The sequence below is a fragment of the Brienomyrus brachyistius genome, chromosome 13 (genome assembly GCF_023856365.1).
Source record: "Brienomyrus brachyistius isolate T26 chromosome 13, BBRACH_0.4, whole genome shotgun sequence".
NCBI lineage: Eukaryota > Metazoa > Chordata > Actinopteri > Osteoglossiformes > Mormyridae > Brienomyrus > Brienomyrus brachyistius.
In genome coordinates, this window is record NC_064545.1 from 23174189 (window position 1) to 23193765 (window position 19577).

At 45.3% G+C, this 19577-nt stretch overlaps 1 protein-coding gene across 8 annotated transcripts in view; it reads right to left on the bottom strand.

Annotated features, from left to right (window-relative positions):
* The window catches only part of LOC125705974 (unconventional myosin-IXAb-like), a 96454-nt gene extending 79898 nt beyond the window's left edge, over positions 1-16556 (bottom strand). For 2 of the 8 annotated variants that reach the window (XM_048972377.1, XM_048972373.1), the window contains exon 1: positions 16185-16556. The gene's annotated coding sequence lies outside the window, so the exon portion shown is untranslated. Of the gene's footprint in view, positions 1-2659; positions 3281-16034; positions 16162-16184 lie in introns of those variants that run through there. The other 6 variants (XM_048972380.1, XM_048972381.1, XM_048972379.1 and 3 more) reach the window with 4 other exon arrangements.
* Between the last annotated feature and the right edge of the window lie 3021 nt (positions 16557-19577).

The window sequence follows — 19577 nt, forward strand, 5'->3', positions numbered from 1 at the left end:
TGGCTGTTTGAAGGAGCAGGCTGTATGAGTTAATAAGGAGGTGTAACCTAATAACCTGTACAGTGAATGCAGCAGTGAAGAGCTGTCAAATGATCATATATTTCCGCCGGAGAAAAAAAAATACAAGTGATGAGGTTTCACTTTCATTGGTGATTTGCGTAAAAAAAAAACTACTGTTCTGGCACAGAGTGAAGCAACTGACCTCATCGTACAAGCAATGCTTCTTGGACAACCAAATAGCCGACAGATCACGGACATCGGCAGCACCAGCAGTAATTACTAAGTGAGCATGCTCAAAGTATGGCGAAAAAAACAGTACTGTTCATTATGCCACAACGTACACGATCTGCATTCAAGACAAGCCATTCTATTTGCAAGAGAACTTCATATTTAAAAAAATCAGGCCATTACTGTTTGTGTGAGGGGAACTGAAGAGCCCAAGAGTAGTTCTGGAAATAAACAATGGCAGGAATGCTTGAGGAACCAGCAAGCCACATTGCAAAAAGGAAATGGGCGAGTTGACCAATCCATGCAGAAAGCAGCATACGATTGGCTACTTCCTCATGCCTCGGGAGACATAAATGCCAATTTCATACTCGCAGCACTTCGAGTGAAGTTTCTGCAAATGATGGGGGAGGTGGCTCAGCGGGTCAGGATGCTGAGCCTATGATCGATCATCGATTCAAATCCCGAGGTTGGCAGAGTGAGTTCTCTATTGGGCTCTTGAGCAAGGCCCTTAAATCTCAGCTTTTCCAGGGCCTAACCCTGCTTTTTCAGTTGTATGTAGCTTTGTATAAATAAGTAAATGTAATTATATCCATATATCCAAGTGTGTCTTCTGTGGGTTGGCATATTTGACCATCAAAACCAAACCTGGGACGGACATGAATAATTTCCGCACACCACAAGAACCAAAATCGTGAACCAGGCTGGACCTGGTCTCCCAATCTCCCTTCGCAATCTCCTTTCTGCGTGAGCTGAGCAGTGAAGCCCTGCAGTTACCCAAGGCAAACACAACACTCCCTGACTCAAGAGAGCCGCAGCACCACCAGGAAAAACAGGAGGACTGTCTCACCTCTTCAACCCAGCTTAGCGCCAAGTGGCTGATACACACTGCAACTCGGGGTGGGGGAGGCGGGTCACTCAGGATCCACCCAAAACATCCTAAGTAATCCTACAAATACATAGCTGTGAGGAGCTGAAATGGCCAGATTCTCGTACATGAGCTTAGAACATACCGATACCCACACTTCCCAGCAGTGACACGTGTTAGACCTGCAAAGTGAAACCTTAAACGAGAACTCTGATCTCTTGTCGATGCTTAGAAAAGACTGGATTACCCGCACCTCCCATGAAAGACATAGCAGTCAGTTGTTGGGTTCACTCCCAAGTAACCGACATCATATGATTCACACTGAGTCAGCTGGAATTGCTGTAAACCAGCGTTTGGCTTACTGTAAGACGACGACCAATGCAAACAGAGAATCTGCGTTTGGCTCCAAGTATCTTCCACAGCATGGCCCCTCTAGGCGCATAAACCCCAAATCAGTTTATTTTGTTAGTCCAGGGAAAATGAGCCAATCGGGAACCTAATACTGACAGTACAAGCCCAGGAATGACTTTGAGGAATACTCACACTAATTTGTAATCCTTTTGCAATCTATCCTGGCACTACTAAAGCCTTATGAAAAACAGAAGGTGGAACGCAAGGTCCAATATTCTCCCACAGCTATTTCTCTGTTAGCAAACATTTGGGAAAGCTTTAATTAAAATCATAACACCGGAACAGTTCCAATTTTTGATTGACTTCTCACAGATTCACCTTATGGTCAACTGACTAAACACAAGTATCGCGGGTCAAGCACAGCGGCACCAAGCGTGTTTGAAATCGAGGTTCTGTGTGCTGAGCCACTCCCCGGCCAAGCTTTAAAAAAACAAATAAAAGCACAAAACAAGAACTGGAGAATGAGCGCTATCACGCTACGAGCACAATGACTGTCAGACGCAGATGTCTGGGGGGGAACCACCCCCACTCAGAGCCTTTAGAAAGGAGCATGCATGCCAAGTTATGAATACATTTCTTATGTTACTGTCTGCTGTGTCCTGTGGTTACTTACTTTGAGGGAAAAAACATGATGCCACCTGCCACACAAGAGGACTAAGACAACCCTAACACACTGAACCCAAAGAGAAACCCAACCTGGTTTGCAGTTAGACTGAAGTGAAACCACTGTGTTGATATGAGCAAGGGCAACTCACAACACCTAAGGATATGAAAACGATTTCTGTGTGAATTCGCTGCTGGTCATGGGTTCTCTCATGCAAGTTTAGAGTCTTCCACAGAGTCAGAAATCCTGTTAAGGAGAAGAGAGGAGCCATTCTTTTGTCCATTGGTGTTCCTGCATTTTCCTTGCTTCCAAGGCAGCTCCAGGTTATATAACATTGTGTGGGTTCAAAGCCCCTAATGAGACTTAGCTGAGCTACTCTGACAGCTCAAAGCTCAAGCAGCCTGGCTTCCAGCCACTTTCCCCTCAGGTGCCATGGAGCAGTGTCCTGTAACCAGCCTGCTACAGGCAGAGAGAGAATTACGCAGTCTTCAAAAGCAAAGGAACAAAGGGGAAACTGTCACAACCCAAAACAGAGGAATAATGCAACTAACCCATGTGACTGTGCCTTCCAGAATCCGGATAATCAAGGGTTCCCTCACTGTCCTTGGTGCAGTACTTAAGGCTGCAAGCCAGCACCCTGTTCGGATGACCCATCTTGAGGCTCTATTGTAGGTTTTAGTTCATTTTATCATGCAACGTGAAATAAAGGTATCAAGGAGACGGGGATGAAACATCAGTTGAAGCTGAAACCACATTAGGAAGGACTGGAAAGTCTCCGAAGTCAATCTAAGGACAATCCGAGGAACAGGGTTACACTCAAAGCTGGTGCTCCAAGACTTTCAGAAGGTAAGCAGGAAGAGTTTCACAACCTGTTGTCCTCTGCTCCACACAATGCGACACAAATTACTGTGCATCCAGTTTGACAACTCCAGCACGGAAAGCTTTACAAGGTCCAGTCAACAGTCTTTCATCAAGTTCTTACCAAAAGGTCAACAGAGCAAGTACCCCAAGTGTATAACAACAAGGAGCTGTGATCCAACCAGCACGGGAATAGAACAAACTGTCATTTGAAAAAGTACCCCTTTTAAAAGTCAAGGTTAGGAGTGCAAGCGGACAGCTGCGATCCAGACAGACAATGCCATTCTAGCAAACGGTTTTATTACCTTGTAAACGTTTTAGAGTTGGAAAAGAGACATGCAGGGCAAGCTCTGGCAAGTCACGACACGGGGTAATGACAGTGCTTTGCCAGAGTGGGCTCGCTTGATTGCAATTCAATTAGGGCAAGACAGTGGCCATGGTAAACATGATCAGCACCAGCAACCACTTAGTTTGTGGAGAATCCCTGGGGCAGCTGGGGTAGAGCTAAGTTCAGAGGTGAGGACGAGCCCAAATTAAGCAACTTGGAAAATATATATTTCTTAAAATTTTCCCCTGGAGGCCCCCTGGCCCCCTTCGAGAAGATCGACAAGCTCCAGCTTGCACCAGACTTGCGGGAGCTGCCCCTAATCCTGAATCAGCAAAGCATCAGCCAGGTCCAGTCAATAAAGCCGAGTTCCGGGAGGGAACCGGGGGCTAATAATATCCTAGGGCGTTTGCTGAAAACAGCCCAGATGACTGCCAACTGTAAATGTTGCCCCACTTCCTGTTGCCTGTGACCCCTCCTGCAGCAACAATGGATCTTGTGCCGAGCGAACAGGAAGACCGGCCCGGGCCCTTCACAGTGACACCTCCACAACACAGAGAAATCTCGCTTCTCTTCTGACTGCACATGAATTCCCTAAATTGCTTAACTTCATCAAAGTCCTCCATTAAAGTAGAGATGTCTTCCACCCATGCTCTCACAGGTCATGACTGTTAAAGAAGATTATGGGGTCTGCTGTAGAATCCTACCTCCTCAGAGGATTATGACCAGACAGATATGGGAGTTTAAGACAGTCAGGGTCAAAAACAACAGTCACAGTGCGAAATCATGGCAAGAGAATTTACGGTAACTCAGAAGATGCACTCCTAGCTCAAGAAGAAGCCATTTGCAAGTAGCTGAATATTCGGAAATGAACATCAGCATGGGGAAAAACTTTCCACCATGGTATCAGGGCACCAGCAGGATGTGCTGTGTGCATCAGGGAAGCAAGCAAGACCATAGTAGCAGATTCACAGGAAGCATCAAGACCCAAGACCAACAGAACACCAAGAAACATCAACTGAATTTACTCAACAAGGAACATGGCTGAAACGTGGCAAGAGTGAGAGATTTAGTCAGATAAAGCTGAAAGCAGTGCCCACCAAAAGAAATCTGATGCTTCACGTTCATGGCAGAAACTCTCCTATCTGACCCCCTGACCGTCAAGCACCATAACATAACCAGGCTGTCACACTATAAGGGCACCTGTCAGGCAGCATGACATAACTGAGCTCTCCCACTGTAACGGCACCCCTGTAGTCCCACAGACACGCATGCTTCCATCATTTGAAAGAAAGCATTGTTCTCACATGTTGGCCAAGGTAGCAGATTTACAACACAGAGTGCCCATCTCCCCTCCCCCACAGACCAGTCCAAAACCAACAAACAAGGCAGCTCTGTGGGGTAGGAAGGAGGGACTGGTTTGAAGAGAATGAAGACAGTTGTGTAAATTTCTGCAAGCTGAAAACACATGATTGTAAGGGAAAGGCCTTGAGACAGCCAGACAAGGGTGACGTTAGATCCAGAAGTGATGCTGGGGGGGTAGCACTGCAGCTTCAGACCTGCGGGATTGTGGGTTCGAATCCCCAACTCGGGCTATGTGTGAACACAGGCCAACAAACACAGTTATGTGAAGTGGTGTCTCTAAGTTGTCCGAGTTGTGTAATGGTGTATTCCTGGGAAAGACCAACATCCCACCCGGGGTGTTCCCCTACTTTGCCCCCACGTTCTTGACCCTGTATATCAGATAACCAGTTATGGAAAATGGCGTTCTGAATATATTTAAATAACCTAACATACATACCCCTTCAGTAGCGTTTCCCACATGTCTTATGTCCTATAGCACATGTCTGCTGACCACCATGATGAATCACAATGCCTGTCAGTTGTTTCACCCCAGCTCTTCTGTAATGACTTGGGCAGCAGGGTCATACCACTTCAATGCATCAGAGGCTATATCCACTATCTCCAGTGGGGTTACTTCTCTATTTTTGTATCTCCTTCCCAAACTGTTCGCTAGTCTCACATTCACAGCAGCCTCTGTGTGATCCAAAGTTGATTAAGGGTTAAGTGTCAGATTAAGGGTTAAGTGTCAGAACAGGTGGTTGTAACACTTTCAAATGAGCTCTCTCTCTCTCTCTCTCTCTCTCTCTCTCTCTCTCAATCTCCATCGGCCATTTGTCAGTTTCAACAGTTATTACGTTATCGCCTCTGGCAAAGAGTAGCCTGTTATACTCCATTACAAGACCTCAGCTGGCATCCGAATGGGTTACTGTAGCTACCAGCCAAAGAGGAGCTGTGTGTGTGTGTGTGTGTGTGTGAAGACATACATAAGGCCGGATGATTAGAGACATAAAAATGACTAATCGTTTAATTTATTAATTGAGCAACCATTAGCCAGTATTCAGAGAACGTGGCCAAAACAGCAAAGGGGCCCAAGAGTTATGACATGAAGACAAGTTGATGCAAAAAAACTTCACCGCAACAAGAGGGAAGCATGGCTCAGGATCTGTGAGACGTGCTTTGGTACCACATACTGTATGTCACCCTCAGGCTGTTGCCTTTGCCTCTCTTGGCACTATAAATGAAAACTGTTGAGAAAGGCATCAGTCACAAACACACAGTCACAGAGGTGACACACTGTTAAAAGAGCAGGGTGACGTGATCCCTCTGATTTAATATTCCCATAAGAGGCACATCATGTGTCCAGATTAATTTTAAACACTTGCACTCCGGCTCAGCTAATGGTCAACAGGTGGTCTTCACACAACTGTCAGAGAAGGCCCTGAGGGCGTAGCACATGCGGCATCCGCCCGGGCCCACCACGCCCACGGCCCACTCAAACCAGTGTGCAGCTATATAACCAAGCAGGACAGCTGCCAGTCCGCTTAACCAGCAAAGGTCAATTTGCACCGATTTGTCACACGAAGCGGACAAAGCCTCCAAAGGAAGGCAGAGGACTGAGCTCCACTGGAGTTCTTCACAGATGCTACAAACCACTGTAGTAACATTTATGTTCCTTCTATTCCACTGTCTTTCTTAACACTATTACTATGAGTGAGTGAGAGACCTTACTACCTCATTTCATTGTGCTAGTGCACAGCGACAAGGTTGACTTTGACTATTAGCGTTCAACAAACGATCTGCAACACATGCTGGGAACCTGGTTCAATGCACAAGTATATTGAGGTTCTTCAGTTACCTTTAATGAAGATCTGCCTTTCCCAACCGAGGTCTCTTGGACCCCTAGACAGTCCAAATGTAGAGCAAAAACGTGGACTATCTACCAGGAGGCTGGGAGGGAGCAAAAACATGAACTGTCTGGGGGTCCCCGAGGACCGGGATGGGAAACACAGACTTAGACAAACTATTTCGCTGCTGTTTCCAACAAAGCTCTCTGTTACACTACAAGGTGAACTGATTATCTAAGGAACTAATAGCACGTCATGACTTCTACTGGGTTTTACATAAAGCAAGAGTACATCTGGTCAGCTGAAGGTTCACACGGTACGGCATACCTTTCTTGGTAAATATGAAAATGTTCGACTGGCTCTCGAAAACCTTCGGATAAGCTCACGGTGAGTCGGGCGAGTTTGCATATCTGACCCACTGGCAGAAACGGTGTCTCTTGTTTCCGTCAGGCACACTGGAGCGAATTTGCTGTTTCAGGGCCCAATTCCAAAAGTCACTTTGAGGCCCCAGAGAAATGAGTGAGAGTCAAAAAGCGAAATTACATCAATAATTCACTAACCAATCAGCAGGCAATGGAAACCCGAGAGGGGGGGGGGGGGGGGGGGGGGGGGGGATAAAACTGCATCTTCAGCTTAAGCCCAAGTGTTACAGGCCAAAGTCTGGAATAAGTGACTCTGAAATTTCTTAATGGTGGGTTTTTCATGTCCATGAATATGGTACATTTTCCCAATTAACTAATTTTGGTACTGAACAAGAGTAGAAGTCTTGATATTGCTGGGTATGAAAAAAATCCCACTTTTTTATAGTTTGTCAAACCTCTTACTAAGCCGTATACCGGTCATGATGGGAGCCTAGAACTCCAAAAGCAGTCAGGTGAATCCGTGACACGTATGACTGGCTGCCCAAACAGATCGGCATGGGACCATGTAACTAGCCTGTAAGGAATGTAAACACCAGTAACTAAACCAAGAAGGGGGAAAAAATCCTTTACATTTACATCATTTACATTCTTCTCTCGTGCGCCAAATACTGCAAGGCAAAGATAAGCATTGTGAGGGAGACAGCTGCAGTGTGCAGTGTGGAGAGGTAATTCCCCAAACAGGTGGCACTACCTCCACGATGACATCAGTAAGAACCTCAACATTAATGCTCAGCAAGTCAAATGCCAACCGAGTAACATCACAGCAATTAATGGTGGCTTGGTTTTCAATGATTTCAAATGTCTAACCATCCATCTTCAACTTCTGCACTACAGAATGACAGCATGCCCAGGGGCAGAACCCGGAACACCGCAGCACCCGGCAGGCGGGGGATACCCTGGGCAGGTCCCCATCATCATATATTGTCAGCTACGTAAGAGAACCTCGTATCTGCGAAACCATCGTTTTTCAGGGGAAACACAAAACTCGCTTGCCTGGCTCACTTCATTGGTTTAGTTCATGATTTATGAGCGAAACAGAAGATAAACTTCAAGATTTATACTGATAATTTTTATTTCAGTTCAACAAATACAACACTAACATCACTTTTCAGTGGCGGTGAACGATAAAATGATACGCACAAAGTATGAATCTTCATTGTCTAGTATAACATTTGAGGAAATTATGAAGGTAGGGTTAGGTGCAACTCATTGACAACATAGAAATAGTTCCTGGCGATTAACAGAGTAGTAAAGAGCTAAAATCATATCCAGTGACCACACCAAACATTATAGATAGGTGAGACCTAACTGTGCCCCTTAAATGCTCACTAAACATAATAAATCACAAAAAACAGCCATCTCATTTTCTAGGGACTCTTTCACTCAAACTTAATTCAAAACACAGAAACATGGTCCATATAATGGAACAGTCCATACAACACAAAGTATCATGGTCTCAATGCACAGCGCTAAGTTTTAATCTTTAATCTTTAATAAAAAAGGCCAGAAATGCCAAAGTTCACCACACATTCGCTCACTTGGTCCAAATCCAAACTATCCTACACTTGTCCCTCTTGTGTTTTTTGTTTGGACCCTAAGGAAGCTCTTTGCCAATTTTAGGCCTGCGAAAGGACATTATCGTTGATCCATTCCAGTCGTATCACACAGTTCCCACTAAGTCCCAAGAAGGATAACTTTCATATTGTGCACATAAGAAATTATATTATGTGCACAAAGTACTATCTTGAGCGAATAATCAATTAAATTCTGCACACAATAGAAAGAAAAGCATTGCTGTAAAGCACTTTGGGTGTCTTGCAAAGCACTATATAAATATAACATTCTTTCATTTATTAGGTGAACATGAAGTGGTGACCACAGCTCATAAAATTCTACTCCAATCATGGAATGAAGACATTCTCGTTACACCGCAATAAAGTTAGCCTCTATTTATAGTCTATTTCAGGTGTAACAAGATGTTAGTTAAGCATTTAGAGATAATAGCAACTCTTGCACACCCACTGTATTTCCAGGTTTCTTAATGGGCGAATTAAAATTCATTTTTAATTTTTGGCTTGTGCAGTTCACATCCACTTACAGTCAGGTGCCCTGAGTTTCCGTTCATAGCAGAAAGGGATTTAATAACTGTTCTAATAACTCTGATACAACATGAGACAGAGATATTTAGCTGACTGGGGGGGGGGGGCAGTGTGAATCATTAAAGGGTCGTTTATCGAATGAGGAAAACAATAATGGGGTACATGCACGCAGGCAGTGTCTCAGGCTGTTCACTGACTTGACAGAATTCATACAAATGTGAAAGTTCACGTTTACCTCAGGGGTTTATCTCTGACCTTTAGCATCATACAAACAATGTGAGTACATTGCTATTGTTCATCAGCAGTGCATAGCTGTCTAAAATACAGCAAATTTGGAGATAATGAGCTCAAGGGACACGCGTCTTGCAGACACAAGGTTGTCATATGAGAATAATATAGGAAACGGAATGCAAGTTTTAATTACATCACTTTTTCTGAGATTTCCATTAACTAGTCATTTATGTACTTTTTACAGAACAAAATTTTAATTGATTATCTATTGTGCATTGCACCAAAAACCTGAACATCAACCAAAATTGCAGATACGAGAGTTTTCGAGATTACGAGAAAGAGTTTTCTTAGTTCAGTGTTTCCCAAACCAGTCCTCAGGGCACACTGGAAGGATCCACATTTTTGTTATATCCCAGTTCCCAGCACACCAGTAAGGTGTTTAAAGCTCCCAGTTGCTTGAGTCAGGTGTTCTGTGGGACTGGGAAAAAACAAAAATGTGTATCTATCACACGATGATATATTTTAAAATTTGATAAATACCATGATGTCAATTCCTTGAGTAAATGAACCTCATACTGGGTTGGGAAAATGGCATCAAAATGGTTTCACAGATTTCCAGTGAGCTCCAACACTACAAATTCACCGCAAACCTCTGAGACGAATCGTCCCAACAGCTCCAGTTTATCACATGACTTAAGGTCACCGAGTTAAAATTTTCGGCAATACTTCGCAAATGAACGTAGAAATGGCAAACGGAACTCCCTCCACACCCACCCTTTTGTTCATCGCCATGACGCCCAACGTTTGTCACAAAAAAATGCGTTGAAGATAAAAATCACATAGATTACACTGCATCCTGTCTGTAGATTCTTATATGGCCTGAAGAGTATGACAATCAGCTTCTTGTCTTGTGAAAATCTATTTTAAACTTCAACACCATGAGACAGAATATCCCAAATGAAAACAAACTGTCTAGATGAAAACCAAACTGCAGCCCAAAAAAGCAGGGAAACAAACATCCATTCATCCATTTATTTGTTGTCAATGGCTGGTTATCTAGTCCAGTGTCAGAGGCATGAGGAGTAAACTACAGACAGCAGATGGTGCAATGTAAGGTACACCTAAAAGAGTCTCTCTCTCTCTCTTTCTCTCTCTTTCTCTCTCTCTCTCTCAAAATTTCATATAAGCTACATGTCATGTGAGGACAGACCCTTGCCCGCATGCTGAGAACATTGTCATGTTCTACATGCCCAGAGCAGGTGCTGGAGGAACGCACTCCAAGTACTACCCGTTTGCAGGAACTAACCTGCCCTGATAACCACTGGTCCAACCCACTGCCCTGGTCGGAGACATGAAAGCGTAACAAATTAGAGTGCTCAGAGACGCCGGGCGTTTTCAAAACTGCGTAACCTCCGATTTTCATCCAAACGGTTCATTACATGCTGCTAATGCGAAACGGAACAAACCCCCGCAAAGAGGCAGTCCCTTTGTCTGAATCAGAGAATGCGAAGCAGCTGTCCGCCAATTCAAAGGCGGATAAAAAAAACAGAGGAATGTTCGCCTGCAGGTGGCGCTGCCCTGTTGATTCGACGTTCAAATGTACGCCGATTTCCACTGCTTCTTCCCCATTCAGACGGTCTGGGCCACCATCAGTCGTATCTCAATGAGAGAAAAACCGGATAAATACGAGATCCAACAACATACTGGTAGAAACTTGCTTCGTACCTGCAGCTGAAAGCATTTCAGTAAGACCCACACACGCTTGATTTTATACATTCCTATTTTTCCAGGCATCCACAGTCTAAAGGCCACAATAACCACATTTCCAGAACTGGCGGTAATACTACGCCCGAGCGAAGAACTCACTACATGACGGGCGGCTTCACGTTACGGGATGAGGTTTCGTCTTAGGGCAGCAGCACAGCATAAAATGCCACACTATACCGAAATAAAAACACACCAAAATAATTACAAGATCTTGCCAACACAATACATTACGGCACAATAGACATTATTGTATAGCGTGCTCCCAGCCTTTTATCCCTGCCAGGGTTGCGGGGGGCTTGGAACCACAAGGCTGGGGTGCAGCCTGGATGGGGTGGCAGTCCATAGTAGGGTGTACACATACACAAACAGAAACATACTACATGGGCGAATTATCCTAACTGCAAGTCTTTGAACTGTGACGCAGGAAGAACATGCAAACTCCCCATACAGAACAGAGGGAAGAATCGAACACATAATCCTACAGTCGTAAGGCGAGAGAGATTCCCACAGAGTCAATGCACAACCACACATAATGTGTGTAATGAAAATCAGCATCACACACAGGGTCCCTCACTCAGGGCCTCTGAGACACCGGCCTCGCTGCACGCCCTTATATGGAGCTCCTCGGGCAACCAGGAACGGCGAGTTTCGAAGCGGCATAAGAGCACCGAGGGCCGTCGCTGAAATCCAAATGCTCACTCTGCGGCAAAAAGTTTACATTTAAAAACAAAGGAAAACAATTATGGTAATAAACAATCAGTTACCACATAATCGCTAAACAGACTTAGAGCTATAAGGCTAGTTACATGACAGCCATGTGACCACGTGCCCAGAGATGCAGCCAGAGACTCAGCACATGCTGTAATGAAGGTCTGGCCCTGAGCAGGTCAGCAGAACTGCACTTTAATTCAGGCACTCGCCAAACAGACGCTGCAGCTAGCAAAGCCCCACCTTCTCGGCTGCCAAGCCTGCCCCAGCCGGGGGGGGGGGGGGGGGGGGTGCTCATTTACACTATTCTCATAGCCCACGCCAGTGCCAGAGGGGACTGAGTTTCAGCCCGGGAATGTCTTACCCCAGACTGGCCTTAGGGGTGGGGGGTGTTTCCCCGACGATAAATGATAAAATTTGTTCTCAGCCCACAACCAGGGTGGCCTACCAGGAATTCCCCCGATTCTCCCAATTACCCAATCCGACATCGCCCCCCCCTCCCCCAGCCCCCCATGCACCGCTGTCAGGTAACAGGGGGAGTACCTGCGAGACATTCATACTTCTGTGGCCAATGGGGGCCAAAACAGGACAGTGGATACAGGCAAGTAACCCCCCAGGTGGAAAGGCAAGAGCCTGATTCCATCACAGGCAGCAGACGGCTCAGTCACCTGCCAGCAGCCCCCCAGCATGAGCGCAGACGTGTCGCCCAAGAGACGCCCCCGCTGCTACAGACCCCCTGCATGATACGGCCAAGCAAGGGGTCACATGGTTCAGGAGAGCCGGGCCCCGTCCCCAGTCTGACTCGCCGCTGTCTGAAACATCTCACCTCCTGGGCCTTCACAAAAACGACACGATTCAGGCGATCTGCCGAGACTCTCCTGTAAGCCCAGAAACTCAACTCCAGCATACAGGCTAACTGGGTTGAGTTGACGCTAAGGCTTCGCCGGGCTCACCATTTCCTGCCACGTGGTACTTATAAATTAATTATAATTATAAATCGTGTGGTTTATAAAAATAAAAAATGAGGAAGAGGAACTGATTATTTAGGTGAATTAACAGCAGAGAGGTCGCCGAGGTGATTTCCCAACAAAAACACAGCGAACAAACAAACGGTGATATTGTTGTGTAGCAGAATGTAGCGTGCAAGGGGAATGTCCCACTATAAAGAACATAAAAGAGACAAACAAGAGAAGCCCCCCCCCCCACACCCCCCCCAGCTGCATGAAGATCTCTCCAGCCCAGTGCAATTGGTATCACATAGATCACACAGAAGCAGAATATGTTTAATACACACAAAAATCCACCTAAGGCTGCTTACTGCCTCATGCAAACAAAACACCGCAAGCCATTTTCCTGTGGTTTCTGGCAAACACTGACAAGTAAAAAAGCATATTTTATACAGTATTATATATAAATACATAAATCACCCTCTAAAAATGTGCATACATTACATATTATGTAAGAATCTTAGTGCTGAGAATATATTTTCTTGAATATGAGCCATCAGACAGTTAACTACAGGCTCCAGAAATACTTACTTCTGCCTTTTATAATAAAGATACACTGTTGAGTTTCACCGCAGGAAGTGTGATGTTGCTGGTGCATCAGGTAGTGCTCACATGCTGGTTAAAACATGCCGGTATCTATAGCCCCGTTCACTGACATGTTCACGATCCCAGCTTTCTAGAAGGTACCGCGCGTGCGGTCAGCCACCATCTCAGCCAAGACCGTCAAACATGCAAAATATCTTAATGAGAGTTAACCCAGCATGACATCTCCAACCCGATCAAACTTAACTTGCTTAATTGAGGTTGACTGTAAGGCCTCCGCTTTGCTCCCCATTTCCGTAAAAGCGAGACCTCCCAGCCGGCCCAGCGTGGCTCAGTCCGCACTTCCTGACAGAGGCAGCCAAACTCTCCCCCGAAACATTAAAGGAAGCCAGGGGCCTAAAGGTGGTGGGGGGGGGGGGGGGGGGGGTGTCAGCCCAAAGAGAGGGAGGTGAGGCAGCTTCAGTCAGAGAGAGTCTGACACGGACAGCGCTGCGTTAATATACCTGAACGCCGCAATGTGAACATCTCCTCAATCCCACTACTCAGCAGATCGGATGCCGTGCACTTTTACAGCCCCTCTTGCACCCCCAGCCCAATAAGGTGATCCAGTGGATAGGAATAACGAGACAATACTGGTTTATTTACAGACTTGTATCCACATGTCCAAGCGTCCTTCAAACATCTGCTTTGGTCCATCCAGTCACTTCAGGTCACCCGCTGGCCTGATCCTGGGGGGGGGGGGTGTGTGTATGTATTCTCATTACACACACACATTTACAATATGTATCAGACCTTATGTTATCAGCTGGGTTTCCGACGGTCACCAAGGCCAATGCTGCAATTATTTCCACAGACAAGACTTTGTCAGAACGAGCGTTTTTGGGCGCCATCACGCTTTGATTTACAGTCCCGGCACGTCATGGAGATCAGTGGGGGGGTCAGAAGGGGGGGTCAGCAGGGGGCAGCGGGCCGAGCAGCTCGCCTGTGGCTTTCATCTGATACCAGTGTTATTGTCAGTGTCTTTGTTCTGCCTTTTCCAGAACCCTTTCAGATTCCATGTGGTTATGATGAACTCCGGTCCATATGAGTAACATAGTAATATTATACAATAAAACTTTTGATTTTACGGTAACCCCCCCCCCCCCCAACAAATAAGACCACTTCCTGTACAGCACTGTACTGTGACAATTCCACATTGAGCCCATCAGCTGTCCTTGGACTCACACCACTTCAGGAAATAAGGAAAGCCCCAGCCTCCAGCATGGCGCCCCCTGCTGGGCTGGGAGAGGATACAGCCCGTACACAGACAGACACGCGCTAACTTTCAGCTCTGTGATATCAATCGCCAGCATGCGGGGGGGAAAAAAAAAAAAAAAAAAAAAAAACGATTCAAGGTCTACACATCTTTTCTCTGCACTATTACACTGTCAGAAAAAGTACCAATTAGTACCACTGACTGTACAATTACTTGTCACTGGGACTGTACACTCACGGGTCTGCTGATTGTACCCTAGCTGTAGGTAAAGGAACCTTTTAGTCTAATTTAAAGTACTGAAATGGACTCTGAGGAACATTTTTGTACCATTAGGGTTACATTACTGTTGTATGTACCTTGGGGAACAAAACTGTACCAGGACTGTGCCCTTTTTTTCTGATAGTGTAGTGATCTACATTTCACATTATTATTTTAGTACTTTTACACTTCTACCCCTGACCATTCGGAAGCAGCAGGGTTTGAGAAGCAGGAGGGAAATGTGAGACTGACACTCGTCAATCGCTGAAGGGGGGGGGAGCCTCTGATGGTTTTTCAAGTTCAAGTGCGGATTTCAAGACCTTTCATAGCGAATGGGCGTGGGGAGGGAAAAAAAGAACAAGGAAATATGTAGAGGCGAAATCTCGCCCTCTACAACAAAATTCATGGCATTGTTTCTCCAGCCTCAAAACAGATCAGGCCGATGAAAAAAACACCAAGCAAAACTAGTAGATACTCGGTAATAGGGGTTATTGATCCGTTAGTACTCGGTAGTAACAGAAAAATATAACACTGATTAATTATCCCCTAATATATCCTTTTACTCATTCCCGTTGCACGTCTCCTAAATCCTAGATAAGGAGTCCGCATCGCTTGCACTTCACAATGGAGAAATCACACGTACTTCTTATGAATAATAAGGCGGACATCATTTTCCTCACAATGGACTGAGGGGCCGGACCCCCCAGGTACCGGCATGATCAGATGCCCCCGGCCAGCCGTCCCAGTAAGCGTACGGCTTATACAGGCAGAAACAATATGTTGCAAAGCATAATTAGTAATGTTTCTTTGTGCTAAACGTTCCTCTTGGCGCTGTCAAGTCAAATGGTATCGATCCCCCAGCTGGGTTAAACGTGACATGCAGCCCATGACAGAAGCGCAAAGCCGCCGCTCCGAATAAGGACGCGTCTGTCGCTGTCGCCTATTCACTCCTGATGGTTGGAGGTGACAATCGCCGATTGCCTTTTTTCTCCCCTTCGATCGTGCTCAACCCCGGACAAACCATGAGGTTTTCCGCTCGTCATTTATCTCAGAATAGGAGAAGTAGATCTCCGCAGCACTGAATGACTTAAACGTGAACATAAAAGCAAAATGCAATGAGATTCAGTTGTTTCCCTAAAAGAAACAAAGAAGCAAACAGCGCAGCGAGACCCCGGCACTGAACGGGTTGTCTTATGAACAGCGTTTTAGGGGGTTTCTGGCTAAACTTGACCATACGAGCTCCTGTCTATATTACAGTCGCTCACCGTGTCGGGACCGCGGCGGCGTGCTCGGCGCTCCCAGGTTTCGCCCCCGTTCACGGCACAAGCATCACAAGAGAGTCACATATCGCGGACATCCCGCAGTTTTCAGCCGAAACGGCCCAGCTTTCCGAGCGTGTTTCGCAGCGGACTTACCTCTAAGATCGCCCGAATCCACTCTCCATGCGCGCACCCGCCTTCCCCTTTTCGCGTGCACGGGGCGCGCACTCAGCGCTCTTACAAATAAAACGCTAAAGAAGTCTTATTTTAAATCCCTTAGCTTGTGAGAAATGTTTTTCTTCTTAAATCCTCCTTCGATGTTTCCTTGCAGACACGATATGAGGTTCAACTGGCGGAAAACTGAGAATAATACAACAGCGCAGGATTTAGATGAATAAATGAATGTTGAGGTGAGCTGAGTAATTCCTAAGCCGTGTATAATGACTCCGTCTTCCGTGCCCGAGCTAAGCGCGCCCCAGTGATCGCTATGGAGGGAGTTACGGGGAGAGAGGGAGGGATCCGCGGAGGCGGGTCTTTCAGCAAGACTGCAGATCGAGCCGGGGGTGCAAACGCCGGCGAGCTGCTACCGCCCCACGACGCCGCTTCAGACACGCGGAGGATCCTTCGCAGGCAGCCGCAGTGGCTGGAAAATGTGTCCCCGTGAATTCATGTGGCGGACGAGCTTTGTGTCGATATGAAATAATAGAGCAGTCAAAGAGAAAATGCATTTTACCCCTGCAAAGCCCTTTGTCTGCATGTCAGAAGAGTTACGGCATGTCAGACATGTAATACTGCGTAATTTATCGCTCGCCTCACGCTGACATTCTCACAAGCAGTCGGACACTGTAATTGAATATTTTTACGTGCATTGGTATAAATTGGTAAAAAACAAATACCTACAGTGTTGTGAATTTTTTTCCCAAGTTGTGAGCGCTTGACATTTTCATAATCCTGCATCGGCGATGAGATATCTGTATTTAGAAGCGACCTCCATTGTTCAGCTGTATTTGAATAACAAATCAGACTTGGAAAAAAAACTTTACCAGTTAGGTGACCCGTTCGAGTTGGTGGCCTTTCCAGTAAATCAAAAATATCAATGTTAAATTCTATGGGGTGTTGTCTAGCACATGCTTATGCAGGCAATTTAGATAATTTAGGCCTAATTATGCCTATTCAGAATAATATTTATTAATGCAGTTTAGTGGTTAAGCAGTACAAAAAAATATAATTGTATCGTAATATGTGCTAAAACCTAGCATAGTTTGTGGACTATGTATTATTCAGTCTAACTCATTACCATTAATTTGCCTGAGGTTTCTGTGGAAATCAGCTTGTTCTCTGATCCTTAGTGCAGAAATTAGGCTGTAAACGTCGACTCCTCACAAGTGTATAAGCAAAACAGACCATAAAATTCCCCTCTCATGTTGACTTAAGTGTGGCCTGTGCTATTCCTACTCTGTGTCTAGTCTCCATCATTGATGACTCCAAGACCATGTATGTGGTTTTAAGCCTAACCTACACACTAATTATTTTCCCAGCTGAGACCATTCAGCCTTGCACAACATCACTCGCGCAAAGTCATCATTTGCTATGCAGTTCATACTGTGTACGGACCCTGAGGAGCACGCTGGAGGACATCTGTGTCTCTATCATCTTACTTACTAACGGTAACATGAAGTCCAACTTGTCTCTTCTACACCTGTCAGTAACAGAGAGCCGGATTGGTCCCTGGGTTTGTCACTGTAACCATCAGTCTGGAGACGGACGTGGTTCAGTGTGTGTGGCTGAGGGTGGATTGTCATTTACATTTATTTATTTAGCAACTGCTTTTGTCCAACGCTACATACAAATAAGTACATCATAAGCGCACAGCTGTCACGAAACCAACTTTGGTACAACTGCTATTAGGCTGAACTTCCAATGAGTGACCAGAAGTACTCACAGGAATACTCTTATAATGAAATACTCACAGGAATACTCTTATAATGAAATACTCACAGGAATACCCTTATGATGAAATACTCACAGGAATACCCTTATAATGAAATACTCACAGGAATACCCTTATGATGAAATACTCACAGGAATACCCTTATGATGAAATACTCACAGGAATACCCTTATGATGAAATACTCACAGGAATACCCTTATGATGAAATACTCACAGGAATACCCTTATGGAGAAGGTTTTCTGTGGTGCAGCATCATCACTGCACTAAACAAGCATCCAACCTCCAATGCCATCAAAATAAAAAACATACCATGTGTTTGGACGTATATTATATTACTCCAACTGAATTCTCATACTGTCATTCAAAATCCCCCCAACTACTGAATATCCCCAAGGGCTACAGAAAACATGTATAATGGGCTGTTTAATTACAGTGTTACTTCCTTTTAATTACAGAGCAGAACATGATGTGCTGAATTCAATTTGAAAGTCAAACATTATACTGTCACACACCCACGTAAACAAACCTTTTTGCATCTCAATAGCTGAAAAATAATAAACACCATCATAAGCTGTAACTGAATTTAATTCATACATTTATAAATATATGTCACTCCAAGGGTAGGCCTCTATTGTCTAGCTGTATGCAAGCAGGAAAATTGCGCCCCCTAGTCCCAATCTGAGGTACACATGTCTCTTTGTTCCACCACACTGTGCCCCATTGACTGAATTGCATTTACATTTATTTCACAGACACTTTTATTCAAAGCCATGTACAACTGAGAAGGCAGGATCAGACAGACCCTGAAACAAATGGAGGGTTAGGGGCCTCGCTCAAGGGCCCAATGGTGAGATCACTCTACCGACACTGGGGTTTGAACCAGTGACCTTCCTAACTTGCTGAACCGCATACCACCCTGCTGCTCAAGTGAAATCCAGGCTGCACTTCCTGCCTTGTGCCATGCAGGTCCATCTCCATGGCTACAGCTCAAGGTGACAGCTTTTAAAACACTTACACCATCAAGTGTCTATAGATAAAGCTCCTTAAGCAAAAAAAAACACACACATTCCCAGTACTTACAAGCCCAAATTGCATAAATATGACTGAGCATATATAACCGAATATACGGCTCTAGCTCTGGAGTTATCATCAGATGAACGTCAGTTTTCAGGGATCATGGAAACATGAGTAGATAACTGTGATATATTTCCCTTATTATGTATGAAGTGTTGCTTTAAGATTCGCCAATAAATAGTGCTTGGCTGGTCTAGCAAACACATTCTCTGAAACATGCGACACGCCCTCGCAGGCTGGGCGCGGACAGCTTTTTATGAAAGGTTCTACTGGCACTGATAGGGAAAAAAGGAGGAAAGGCTGCGGTGGTTGAAGTCAGCTGCAAGTCACGTGGTCCTACTTGACCACAGTCCCACAGAGAAGCCTCATTCCCAGGTGAGTATTTACTACACTGCCCCTTTTTTAACATCCAGAGATGCAAGTCCACCTATCAATCTTTATTATGACTGGAAACAAGCATCCCATGACTTCAGAGCAGTGGTTCCTGAGGCACTAGCAATTAATATGGCGTTAGCATTAAGC